The following is a 13,929-nucleotide window of genomic DNA, read 5'->3' as shown; positions in this document are numbered from 1 at the left end:
GGACTGAAAATGAAACACTGCATGTTCTCACTCATAAGTGGGAGTTCAACAAGGAAAACACATGGACACAGGAGGGGAGCATTACACACCGGGGCCTGTTGGGGGGTGGGGAGCTGGGGCAGGGATAGCCTTAGGAGAAATACCTAATGTAAATGACGAGTTGATGGGTGCAGCAAACCAACCTGGCACATCTATACCTATATAACAAACCTGCACGTTGTGCACATGTACCCTAGAACTTAAAGTATAATAATTCAAAATGATTATTGAAAAAGATAAAAGTAAAACATCTGTGGATTACAAGAGTCTTAGAACAGTCATGGTTAAAAACACATTTCACAAGGAAATTTGCTTACTTCTATGGCATACAACAATTTTACTTAATAATCATAATTACTACTAAAAGCATATGCTAAGACATATTAGAATAACAGGAATCTCATGCAATCCTGGAATACACACTAATAATACATTTGTATGAATGTAATCCAAATAAGGTTAAACCCCATTTCATATTTGACAATACTATCAGCCTGAAGTTCAAATGAGATGTATTCAGCTTTGTTATAGTAAAATTATTTTATTTGGTAATGATTTTATTATATCAAACAAGCCAAATGTGTCTCTCTTTTTTTTTTTTTTTTTTTTTTTTTTGAGACGGAGTCTCGCTGTGTCGCCCAGGCTGGAGTGCAGTGGCCGGGTCTCTGCTCACTGCAAGCTCCGCCTTCCGGGTTTACGCCATTCTGCTGCCTCCGCCTCCCGAGTAGCTGGGGCTACAGACGCCCGCCACCTTGCCCAGCTAGTTTTTTGTATTTTTTAGTAGAGATGGGGTTTCACCGTGTTAGCCAGGTTGGTCTTGATCTCCTGACCTCGTGATCCGCCCGTCTTGGCCTCCCAAAGTGCTGGGATTACAGGCTTGAAAATGTGTCTCTTTTGGACTTCAAGGGAACCTAATATCAAAAGTTAATGAGGATCAAAGCTAGAGTTTGATGTTGGAAAGTTTGTCAAATATAAAAAGCTTAAAACACTTGATTCCACAAAATAGAATCACAGGTTATTGTAAAATGAGTCATTCATTTAGCCAAAGTGATAACTCAAAGATTTTTTTTAAAGGCAAAAATTTTCATTCTTTGAGAGAGGAGACTTAATTTCCCAAACTATAAGCCCTAATAATAAACACAGCATGAGGCCAATTAAATGTGTTTCTCAAAATTTTGTAAATAAAATCTATTAAAGTTTAATCATCTTGGTCATAAGACATAATTTTCATAAATCTTTTTAAAATCTTTATAATTATTTATTAAGGAGTGGGTTAATGCTCCAAGAAAACCTTGTTAATCTGACACAAGGGGCCAAATGTTGGTTTTGTACCAGTGTGCCTTTGAAATTAAAAGTTAATTTATTTAAAAACGGAAAGAAAATGACTAAAAAATTTCTAAATCTGGGGAAAAAAATAGATATCTACATTCAAGAAGCCCGGAGGACCATAAATAGATTGAACATAAAAAGTTTTATACCAAGACACATTGTAATTAAATTTTCAAAACTCAAAGACAATCAGAATTTTTAAAGCCACAAGAGAAAAGTAACTCATCACATATAAGGGAACCCCTAAATGATTGTCAGTAAATTTATCACTAGAAACCTTGCAGTTCAAGACCGTGAGATGATATAACTAAAGTATTAAAAGGAAAAAAAAAGCTAACAACCAAGAGTACTATATACCCAGAAAAACTACCCTTTCAAAATGAAGGAAAGATAAAGTCTTTCCTAGGAAAACAAAAACTAAGGAAGTTGGTCACTACTAGATCTGTCTTACAAAATGACATGCCTAAGGGGATTCTTCAAATTGGAAGAAAACACACCAAACAACAATAGCAAATCATTTAATTAATTTATTTATTTTTAAGATGGAGTCTCACTCTGTTGCCCAGGCTGGAGTGCACTGGCATGATCTTGGCTCACTGCAACCTTCGCCTCCTGGGTTCAAGTAATTCTCCTGCCTCAACTTCCTGAATAGCTGGGATTACAGGCGCCCACCACCACACCCTGCTAAGTTTTGTATTTTTAGTAGAGACAGGGTTTCATCATGTTAAGCAGGCTGATCTCAATCTCCTGACCTTAGGTGATCCTCCCGCCTCAGCATGTCAAAGTGCTGGGATTACGGGCGTAAGCTACTGTGCCCAGCCCCAGAGCGTTTGAAAGCACAAATCTTACCAGTAAAAGTAAATATACAGGCCAGGTGCTCACGCCTGTAATCCCAGCACTCTGGAAGCTGAGACGGGCGGATCATGAGGTCAGGAGATGGAGACCAACCTGGCTAACATGGTGAAACCCCGTCTCTACTAAAAAATATACAAAAATTAGCCAGGCATGGTAGTGGGTGCCTGTAATCCCAGCTACTCAGGAGGCTGAGGCAGGAGAATGGCGTGAACCCGGGAGGCGGAGCTTGCAGTGAGCCGAGATTGCACCACTGCCCTCCAGCCTTGGCAACAGAGTGAGACTCCATCTCCAAAAAAAAAAAGAAGTAAATATACCGAGTAATGCATAATAATATAACACTTTAATAGTGGTGCATAAATTATAGTCAACTAATATAAAAGTAAAAAATATTTAGAATAAGCATAACTGCAAATATTTGTTAGTGGATTCATAACATTAAAAGAAGTAAACGTTGGCCAGGCACGGTGGCTCATGTCTGTAATCCCAGCACTTTGGGAGGTCAAGGTGGGCGGATCACCTGAGGTCAGGAGTTCAAGACCAGCCTGGCCAACATGGTGAAACCCCATCTCTACTAAAAAATAAAAATTAGCCAGGCATAGTAGTGGGTGCCTGTAATCCCAGCTACTCAGGAGGCTGAGGCAGGAGAATCACTTGAACCCAGGAGACAAGTGTTGCAGTGAGCCGAGATCATGCCACTGCACTCTAGCCTGGGCAACAGAGCAAGACTCCGTCTCAAAAAATAAAAAAAAGAAGAAGTAAATGCTGGCTTTAAGAATACAAAGTATGTGTGGGGAGGAGTAAAAGTGTAAAGTTTTTGTATATGATTAAAATTAAAGTATTATCAACTTAAAGTAGATGGCTATAACTACAATTTAGTTAATGCAAGCCTTGTGCTATCACAAAGAAACAATTATAATAGATACACAAAAGGTAAACAAAAGGCAAATCACTCCAAAAAATAACAAATATTAAAGGAAGACAGTAAGACAGAAAAGAAGAATAAAATAATTTTAAAAAGACAAAAAACAATTAGCAAAATGGCAACAGTAAGTCTTTATTAATAACGTTAAATGTAAATGGATTAAACTTCCCATTGGAAAGACATAGAGTTGCTGAGTGGATTTAACACACAGACACATGCACACACACACACACACACACACAAGATCTAGCAGTATGCTGTCTATAAGAGACTCAGTTTAGATTTAAGGACACACACAGCCTGAAAGTGAAGGGATGGAAAAATATATCCATGCAAATGGTAGCCAAAAAGGAAGCAAGGGTGACTATATTTACGTGAGAAAAAATAGACTTCGAGTCAAAAACTGTCACAAGAGACAAAAAGGGACACTATATAATAATAAAAGGGTCAATCCACCAGGAAGAAATAACAATTATAAATAGATGTGCACCCAACACCAGAGCACTAAAATATGTAATCAAACTATTGATATATCTGAAGGAAGAAATTGACAGCAATACAATAATAGTAGGAGACTTCACTACATAACTTGCAATCATACCCAGAACAACCAGATATAAAATCAATAAAGAAACTGACTTGAACAACTTTATAGTTCGAATGGATCTAACAGACATATACAAAGCTTTCCATCAAAAAGCAAAGAATACATATTCTCCAGTGCACATAAATGTTCTCTAGGATAGATCATATTTTAGGTCACAAAATAACTCTTAACAAATATAAGAAGATCAAAATTATACCAAGTATCTTTTCTGATCACAATGAAATAAAACTAAAAATCAATAACAATAAGAAACTGGGAAAATTTACAAATACATTGAAACTAAACAAACCAATTGAACAACCATTGGGTCAAAAAAATACAAAGGGAACATTAAAATATGCAGAGACAAACAAAACTGAAGGAATAGCACACCAAAACTGATGGGATACAGTAAAAGCAGTAGTAAAAGGACGTTCATAGTGACAAATGCCTACATTTAAAAAAGAAGAAAGATTGCAAATAAACTAATTTTACACCTCCAGGAACCAGAAAAAGAACAAAACAAGTCCCATATTTGCAGAAGGAAGGAAATGGTAACAATGAGAGTAGAAATAAATAAAAGAGGGAATAAAAAACAGTAGAAAAGAAATCGAGGAAACAAGATTTGGTTTCTTGAAAACACAAACAAATTTGACAAACTCCATAGCTAAACTAACTTAGAAAAAAAGAAAGAAGTCTCAAGTAAATAAAATAAAAAATGAGAGACACTACAGCAGATGAGTCAGAAATAAAAAAGGATCATAAACGATCATTATGAACAATTATTCATTAACAAATTGGATAACTTGGAAGAAATAGATAAATTCCTAGAAATATGCAACCTACCAAGACTGAATTAAGAAGAACAGACACATTTTACCACTGAGATTGAATCAATAATTAAAACCTTCCCAACAAAGAAAAGCCCAGGATTAGATGGCTTAATGGGTAAATTCTGCCAAATATTTAAAGAAGAATTAGTACCAATTCTTACACCTTTTTCAAATAATTGAACTCATGTTTAGGCCAGGATCACCCTGATGTCAAAACTTAGCAAAAACACCACAAGAAAAAAAAAAAAAAAAAAAACAACTACAGGGCAATATCCCTGATTAACATAAACATAAAAATCCCCAATAAAATACTAACAAACCAAATTCAAAAGCACATTGAAAGGATCATACACCATGACCAAGTAGGATTTATCCCTGAGATGGAAGGATGGTTCAACATATCAAATCAATCAGTGTAATATACCACATTACCACAGCGAAAGATAAAAACACATGATTATCTCAAAAGATTCAGATGTTGTTTACAATATTTTACATCCATTTATTATTTAAAACTCTCAAAAAAAAAAAGGAACGAAGAAACTTACTTCAACATAGTAAAGACCATATATGAAAACCCCACAGCTAACATAATAATGGACAGGGAAAATTTGAAAGTTTTTTCTCTCAGATATGAAGCAAAGCAAGGATGATCAATCTTACCACTTCTATTCAACATGGTACTAGAAGTTCTAGGCAGAACAATCAGACAAGAAAAAGAAATAAAAGCTATCCAAATTGAAGAGAAATAAGTAAAACTGTCTTCCCTTAAAGGTGACATGATCATATATGTAGAAAATCCTAAAGACTCCATACAAAATATTATTAAAACTAATAAACAAATTCAGTAAATCTGCAGTATAAAAAATCAACTTGCAAAAATCAGTGGCATTTCTATATGCTAATAACAAACTATCCAAAAACGAAATTAAGAAAACAATTCTATTTACAATAGCAACAAAAAGAATAAAATACTTAGGATAAATTTAACTAAAGAAGTGAAAGACTTGTACACTGAAAGTTATAAACCATTGAGGGAAGAAACTAAGGGAGACATAGAAATGGATAGACATCCCATGTTCATGGATTAGAAGAATTAAAATATTTAAAATGTCCACAGTGCCCAAAGAAACATACAGACTTAATGCAACCTCTATCAAAACCCCAATGGCATTTTTACATTAATTTTAAAAAGCAATCATAAAATTCAAATGGAACCACAAAAGACTACCATATCCAAAGCAATCTTGAGGGACCAAAAAAAAAAAAAAAAAAAAAAAAAAAAGCCAGAGTCATCACACTTCTTCATTTCAAAATATATTACAAAGCTATAGTAATCAAAACAATGTGGTACCGACATAAAAACAGACATGTAAACAAATGTAACAGAATAAAGAGACCAGAAACAAATCCATATATTTACAGCTAACTGAACTTTGACAAGGATGCCAAGAGGACACAATGGGGAAAGGATAGTATCTTCAAAAAATGTCATTAGAAAAACTGGATAGTCATACACAGAATAAAATTAGACCCTTATCTCACATCATATACAAAAATTAACTCAAATAGATTAAAGACTTTGACATGAAGACATGAAACTGTAAAACTACTAGAAGAAATTATAGAAAAAAGGCCTCGACATTGGTGCTGGCAATGATTTTTTGGACATAACACCAACAGAAGAGGAAACAAAACCAAAAATAAACAAATGGTATTATATCAAACTAAAAAGCTTCGGTCACATGGTGGCTCATTACTTGCTTTGAGGCAGGTGCGGTGAGTCTACTGTGGGCTGGTCCGGATTCCTCAGGTTCCGCCCCCCAACCACTACCCAGCCAGTTCGTGGAGAGGAGAGGTACCCTTTACAGGTCCTTGATGAACCAAGAGAACACTCCACCATATCCAGGCCCTGGTCCATCAGCCCCATACCCACCTTATCCACAAAAGCAAATGGGCCCAGGACTATGGGAGGGGGCCCTACCCACCTTTTCAAGGGTACCCTATCAAGGATACAAGGATACCCACAGTACGGTTGGCAGGGCAGACCTCAGGAGCCTCCTAAAACCACAGTGTATATGGTAGAAGACCAAAGAAGAGATGAGTTGAAACCATCCACCTACCTCACAGCCTACTGGACTGCTTTCTGTTGCTGCTGTCTCTGGGTCATGCTCACCTGACCAGCCCAGTCATCCTGTTCTGCCAGCTCTGCCACACCTCTGATAGGTGTACCTGCCCCTGTCTCTTCTGATTGCTGTAATAAATGACTAGCTCTGCACAGACACCTATACCTTCGGCACTATGGGATTCTAGATTCGTGAGGGCTGCTGCGGTTTAATTCAGTGACTTGATCTCTTTAATGTCCAAAATACATTTCTTATTGATCTTTGAAAATGTGCTAAGTGACTTTTTTTTGGCCAAAGGCTTAGTTGTGGAAAATATATTTATAATTTTGTAATTATACATTCACGGTAGTGGCAAAATGTAACACACCATGAATGATTTCTCTGTTTACAACTTGTATGTTTCAATAAATTTGTTCAAACCTCAAAAAAAAAAAAAAAAAAAAAAAAAAGAAAGAAAGAAAAGAATCAACAAAGTGGAAAGGCTACCTATGAAATGGGAGAAAATATTTGCAAATCATATATCTGATAAGGAGTTAATATGCAAAATACATAGGGAACTCATACAACTCAGTAGCAAGAAAACAAATAACCAATTTGAAAATGAGCAAAAGATCTAAATAGATATTTCCCATTTGTTTATTTTTGCTTTTGTTTCCTGTTCTGTTGGTGTCATATCCAAAAATTCATTGCCATCAGCAATGTCAAGAAGGCTTTTTTCCATGCTTTCTTCTAGTAGTTTTACAGTTTCAGGTCAAAACTTCATTTTGAGTTTATTTTTGTGTATGATGCAGTGTATTTGTATGACTCAACAGAAGGCATACAAATGGTCAGCATGGAAATGAAAATGTACTCAACATCAGGAAAATGCAAATCATAACACAATGACATATCACCTCACACCTGCAAGGATGGCTCTACTATCAAAAAAGACAAAAGTGTTGATGAGGATGTGGAGAAAAGAGAACCCTTGTACATTTTTGATGGGGATTTAAAGTGGCACAACCACTATAAAAAACAGTATGGAGATTTCTCCAAAAGTTAGCAATAAAACTACCATATGATCCCACTTCTGGGTGTACATCCAAAAATAATGAAATCAGGATCTCAGAGATACCTGCACTTCTTTGCTCATTGCAGCATTGTTCACAATCACCAAGATATGGGAACAACCCAAATGCCCATGGATGGCTGAATGGATAAAAAAAAATTGTGGTATATTTCTACTATGGGATATTATTTAGCCTTTAAAAAGAAGGAAATTTTGCCACTTGTGACAACATGGATGAACTTAGAGAACATCATGTGAAATGAAGTAAGCCAGACACAGAAAGACAAATATTATATGATCCCACTTACATGTGGAATCCAAAAAAGTGAAACTCATAGGAACAGAGAGTCAGATGGTAGTTGCCAGGGGCTGAAAGGCGGGGGAGATGTTGGTCAAAGTGTAATTACAGTTCTGCAGGATAGATAAGTTCTGGGGATCTAATGTACAGTGTGGTGACTATAGTTATAATACTGTACTGTATACTTGAAATTTGCTAAGGGGGTCGATCTTAGGTATCCTCACCTTAAAGAAGGGAAAGAAGGAAGGAAACAAGAAAGGAAGGAAGGGAAGGAGGAAGGGAGGAAGGGAAGAAAGAAGGAAGGAAGGAAGGAAGGAAGGAAGGAAGGAAGGAAGGAAGGAAGGAAGGAAGGAAGGAAGGAAGGAAGGAAGGAAGGAAAAATAGAAAAAGGGAATTAGTGAGGTGATGGGTGTGTTAATTGTCATGATTGTGGTGATTATTTCCCAATGTGTGTGTGTGTGTGTATATATTCACATCAGTTTGTACACATTAAGCATATATAACTTTTGTTAATTAAACCTTAAAAACTGTTAAATATAAAATAAATCAACGTATTAAAATAAAATATTAAAATAAACACTGCCCTCTTTCTCCAATGAGGAACTTGGCTTTTGATGGTAGCAAAAATTCAGAGAAGAAAGCCAAATGCCACTAAGGAAAAAGTTGTTGAGAAATTATTCATTATATATTTGCTATATTTGCTAGTATTTTACTATATGTATTTGCTATAAATATATATATTTGCTAGTATTTATTTTTGCTATGTATTTGTTAGTATTTTAGTCATTCATTAATCAAACCATCTCAGGGTCCCTTGATGGGAAATGACAGTGAACGCAGTTCTGTCCATTTCAGAGGTAGAGTAATTTGGGTCACTCGGGGTCCAGGTTACAGTTTCAATGTTAACAGGATTAACAGAGATAAAGGAAGCCTGTCTCAAGGCAAAGCTTAGGAAGAAAGATGATGCCCCCATTCCCAGTATCGTCACTAATATCATGTACTTCCCACCGTTTACTCCCCAGCACATTTTGATCAGACATCTTAGTCCACATTTGATTTATTGTTCAGTTGACATGAAACCCAACAATGGTATAATTAGAAGGCTCGCATGAGGGTGCCTGCAGGGAGAGTAATTATTTGCCAAGAGATGAACTTCGATAAAGGAGTAGCGTGGGTGCAGGTTTCCTGTTGTGCCCAGAACCAGCTGTTCATACATTGTTGAGACCAAAATATAAAGGTGACTGCACTCTTTTTCCTTAGAATATGCAATTTATATTTTATCTGCTTGAGACTAGGTTTGCAGGACTGTGCCTAACTCCTTTCCCTCCCTCCCACGTTCCACAGAGAGAGAGCTGTGAGTGAGCCTCTTGGGACTAAAACTTGTTAGGAGGCCCTGCCATCTCCACGGTTCCTTCCTCCCAGGACAGCACCTGCCTGCCCAGGATGTTACTGCCCTTCCCAATGGACCCTAGACTTGCTGCTGGAATCTAGCTGGAGAGCTTCTGGGAAGGATGGTGCTCTGCAGGCAGGCTCTTGGGGAATGGATAAAATAAGGGAAATTGACACTTATTGAGCATCTACTCCATTGCCTGCACTAATCCGTTTGATCCACATGGCATGTTGTGATTCATACCCGCATCTTACAGATAAGGAAACCAAAGCTTGGGGAGGTGAAAAAGTGCATCCAAGACAACTCAGCCAGTAGGTAAGGAAGGCCAGGATTTGAACCCAGGGATGTTTGGTGCTGACGCCCTGCTGTTTCCTCAGGTTCGATCTGCCTCCCCACAATGGGAGGAGAGCCCCCAGAGGGTCCAGGGAGAACAGATCAAAATGCTGTTCCCTTCCACGCTGTTGACGTCCTCCCTGTACTAGTCCTTGGTTAGATCCTGGTTAAAAGACTGCTGGTTTTGTAATCGTGATTCCTTGTCCTGGCTTGTGTTGACCTTATAGAGTATTCTGGCCCAGGTCACGGTGACCCTGTTGCTCTCTGGCTGTAGGTGTGGTCCCTCCAGAGAAAAAAGACCTAGCTGTGGGATTGAGGTGTGTCTAGGAATGGGCTGAGTTTCCAGTAGACGCCAGGTCAGGGCTTTGTGCTACTCCAGCTGAGGCCCAACCTCTCTCCGTTACACTGCAGTGAAGAGGCCTGGATTGCTAACATTAGCCCATGCAGCATTGTGTCAGACACAGTCTACTGGGGCCCCTGTCTTTTTTAATGATCTCACTCAACCCTCAAATGTGCTCTTCCAGGTGGAGATCAGCAGCCCCATTTTACAGACGAGGAAGCTGTGGCTCAGAAAATCCAAGTGACTGGTTGTGCCTGGTAGTGGAATGGGATGTGGTGTCAGGGAGACCTGGCTTTGAATGCCAATCCTGTTTCTTTAGAGCTTTGTGCCTCGGGAAATGCCACTTCAACTCTGTGATATATGATTATCTTGTCTGTAAACCAAGGTAAAGAAGAAAACTGTCTCCTCAATTTGTTGGGACAATTAAGTATATTTTTATTTAAAATACCTCGCATAGTAGGAACTCAAAGAATAATGGTTAGTGTAACTACAGGAATAGTCACTGAGTTTAATATCACATGTCATTTCTCGTGGTTGTCAAGAGACCTGTGCTGAAATATATTCTGAGCTCACATCTGGGAAAAAAAAATGCTGGTATTGATGAGCCACATTTGCTTTGGCAGGGGAGGGTGAGTGGCTGCATATGTATTTCCCATGCTGGTTTAATATTATTGCCCAAGGTCATATCAGGAGGGATTTGATTTGAGTTCTACTTTTATCCAAAGCACTCACTCTTTCTGCTATATCCATTTTAGCCTTCTCTACTGTAATTTCCTAGTTATTTTAATTTCTTATGGTTTCTGTAACATATTACTACAAACGAGGTGGCTTAAAACAATACAAATGTATTCTCTTGTAGTTATGGAGCCCTGAAGTCCAAAATCAGTTTCACTAGGCTGAAGTCAAGAGCTTCCAAAGGCCCTAGGGGTGAATCCATTCCTCACTTCTTCCAGCTTCTGTAGCTGCCAGCATTCCTTGGCTTGTGGCTGCAGCACTCTCCCATCTTGGCCTCCATCGTCACATGGCTTCCTCTGTGTGTGTCATCCACCTCTTCCTCTCTCTTAGAAGGACGCTTGAGATTGCGTTTAGGGCCCATCTGGATAATCTCTCCATCTGAAAATCTTTAAGTTAATCATATCCTCAAAGATCCTCTATTTCCCTATAAGGTAACATTTATAGGTTCCAGGGATTAGGACTTGATGTGTTTAGGGGGCTACTTTCCAGCCTTCCACATTAGGCTTTATATCCCTATTCCCAAAAACCTTTTTAGCTGAGCAACTCAACAGCCACTGAAAGGTTATGTTTCATCTTAGAAAGGTAAATTATAAGAAATTCTGAAATAGAGGGTCAGCCTGACTCTTGCTGTCACTCGGATTTTAGACCCCAGACTTAGTACCTAAGCTTTAGCCTTTTCTCTCAAGACCAAGTCCCAGCCAGGCATTTATGCCCACATTTCTTTTCTTTTCTTTCTTTTTTTTTTTTTTTTTTTTTTTTCTGAGATGGAGTTTCACTCTTGTGGCCCAGGCTGGAGTGCAGTGGCATAATGTTGGTTCACTGCAACCTCAGCCTCCTGAGGCTCAAGCGATTCTCCTGCCTCAGCCTCCTGAGCAGCTGGGATTATAGGTGCCCTCCACCACACCCAGCTAATTTCTGTATTTTTAGTAGAGATGGGGTTTCGCCATGTTGGCCAGGTTGGTCTTGAACTCCTGACCTCAGGTAATCCACCCACCTCAGCTTCATTTCAAGCCTGCAGTTTAAACTTCCCATCTTAAAACACTCCTCTGGATCCTGCATGGAGTGCATGCCCCTAATCCTGGTTTCAAGTCTTGTGTACCCTCTGCAGTCTGGCTTCTTGAATAGTAAGGTTCAAGTAAGGCAGAGCTGCTGTAACACTAGACCTTAGCACATAATGGCTCATCACTGTAGAAATTTCCTTGCTGATGTATATGAGCAGAGTAACTGACTCTCCTCTACATGATCTTTAGGGAATTAAACTACTTTCACTTTGTGGCTCCATCTCCTCCTACCAGGGTGAGTAGAAGCATGAATAGTGTGTAATTGCTCTTCTCACATTTAATGTCAGTTCTTGGAGCAGGTTTGGTCAATCAGATGTCCCTGCCTAGGATTTTGACTTTTAAGGGAGTGTGACCTGAAGATACTGGACTAATTAAGATGAATTCTGGCAACATCACCAGCGCCATTCAGTGGTCTGTGGCAGCAACGTCTTAACCAGGCTGTTTCTATAAAAACTTTGTGAGGTCGTGCCACTCCTAGTTTCCTATAGTCCCTCCTTTTCCATGCCAGGCTGTCCAGTCTTGCCATTGACATTGTGAGCTCTGAATATCACTCCATTTCCTTGTCTGCTTGAATTCATTGAATTCATAAGTATCAGTTTCTGGTTCCTGAGCCAAGAACTCTGCTGGATTCACCTACCTCACAAGGGCTCCTGTGCAGATTCAAATAAATAAGAGATGGTGAAAAAGAAATGCTTTTTTCATTTAAATGTTATGTCAGGGAAAAGAGATTAAAAATAACTGCAACACATAAGATCCAGCAATCCTACTTCTAGGTATTTACCTAAATGATTTGAAAACTTAACCAAAACCTGAACACATATGTTTGAAGCAACTTCTGTAATCATTACCAAATTTTGGCAAGAATCAAGGTGTCCATCATTAGGTGAATGGATAAGCAAACTGTGGTACACCCATGCAATGGGATACTATTCAGCAATTCACAGGAATTAGCTATTAAGTTATGCAAAGACATGGATGACTCTTAAAGGTATATTATTTAGGTAAAAAAAAACTAAAAAGGCTACATACTATATGATTCCATTTATAAACATTATAGAAAAGAGAAACTATAGAAATGATAAGCAGATCAGTTGTTCGGGGGCTTGAGAGGATTGAATAGACAAAGCATGGGGGACTTTTTAGAGAGGTGAAACTGTTCTATATAGCACTTCAAGGATGGACACATCACATTGTGCATTTGTCAAAAGCTTCAACTGGGCGCACTGGCTCACGCCTGTAATCTCAGCACTTTGGGAGGCCGAGGCCAGTGGATCACATGAGGTCAGGAGTTCAAGAGTAGCCTGACCAACATGGAGAAACCCCGTCTCTATTAAAAATACAAAATTAGCCGGGTGTGATGGTGCATGCCTGTAATTCCAGCTACTCGGGAGGCTGAAGCGGGAGAATCGCTTGAACCCGGGAGGCAGAGGTTGCAGTGAGCCGAGATCATGCCATTGCACTCTAGCCAGGACAACAAGAGCAAAACTTCATCTCAAAAAAGAAAGAAAGAAAGAGAGAAAGAAAAGAAAGAAAAGGAAGGAAGGAAGGAAGGAAGGAAGGAAGGAAGGAAGGAAGGAAGGAAGGAAGGAAGGAAGGAAGGAAGGAAGGAAACTTTGTAACAGAAACAGTGAACCTTAATGCATGTAAGTTTAAAAAAAAATCATTCAGGAGGTTTGACAATCCTGGAATGGAATGCAGATTGTGACAAAAGAATCTAACTGTGTTTTAAATGTATGAAACGATCTGACTGAAGAGGGTGGGGAAATAAAGGCACTGATTTATGTAACTTCAGAAATGAGTTGGCAAAAGGAACGAATGGCAAAAGGAACTGCACATAAGCACTGTACTCTAGTTAATAAATCGTTTCCCATGGAGGTACGGGCTGACAGTTCTGAAGCCACTCTGCACATGGACCTGAATTGGACAATTAAGTAAATGGATGGTGGATGATGGTAGGTTTCTCACTATTGAGTGTGAGGTTATAGATAAGCAGACCGATAATCTCCTCTCAAGGAGGAGGGGTATAACTCTCAC

At 38.7% G+C, this 13,929-nt stretch overlaps 1 pseudogene; it reads left to right on the top strand.

The window, feature by feature from the left end:
• Nucleotides 1–6,442: 6,442 nt before the first annotated feature.
• LOC126956391 (cysteine-rich and transmembrane domain-containing protein 1-like) lies at nucleotides 6,443–6,744 on the top strand (annotated as a pseudogene).
• The last annotated feature ends 7,185 nt before the right edge of the window (nucleotides 6,745–13,929 follow it).

Source organism: Macaca thibetana, chromosome 6 (genome assembly GCF_024542745.1).
Source record: "Macaca thibetana thibetana isolate TM-01 chromosome 6, ASM2454274v1, whole genome shotgun sequence".
NCBI lineage: Eukaryota > Metazoa > Chordata > Mammalia > Primates > Cercopithecidae > Macaca > Macaca thibetana.
The sequence above is the reverse complement of the archived record's forward strand: the minus strand, read 5'-3'. Positions and strand labels throughout refer to the sequence as shown.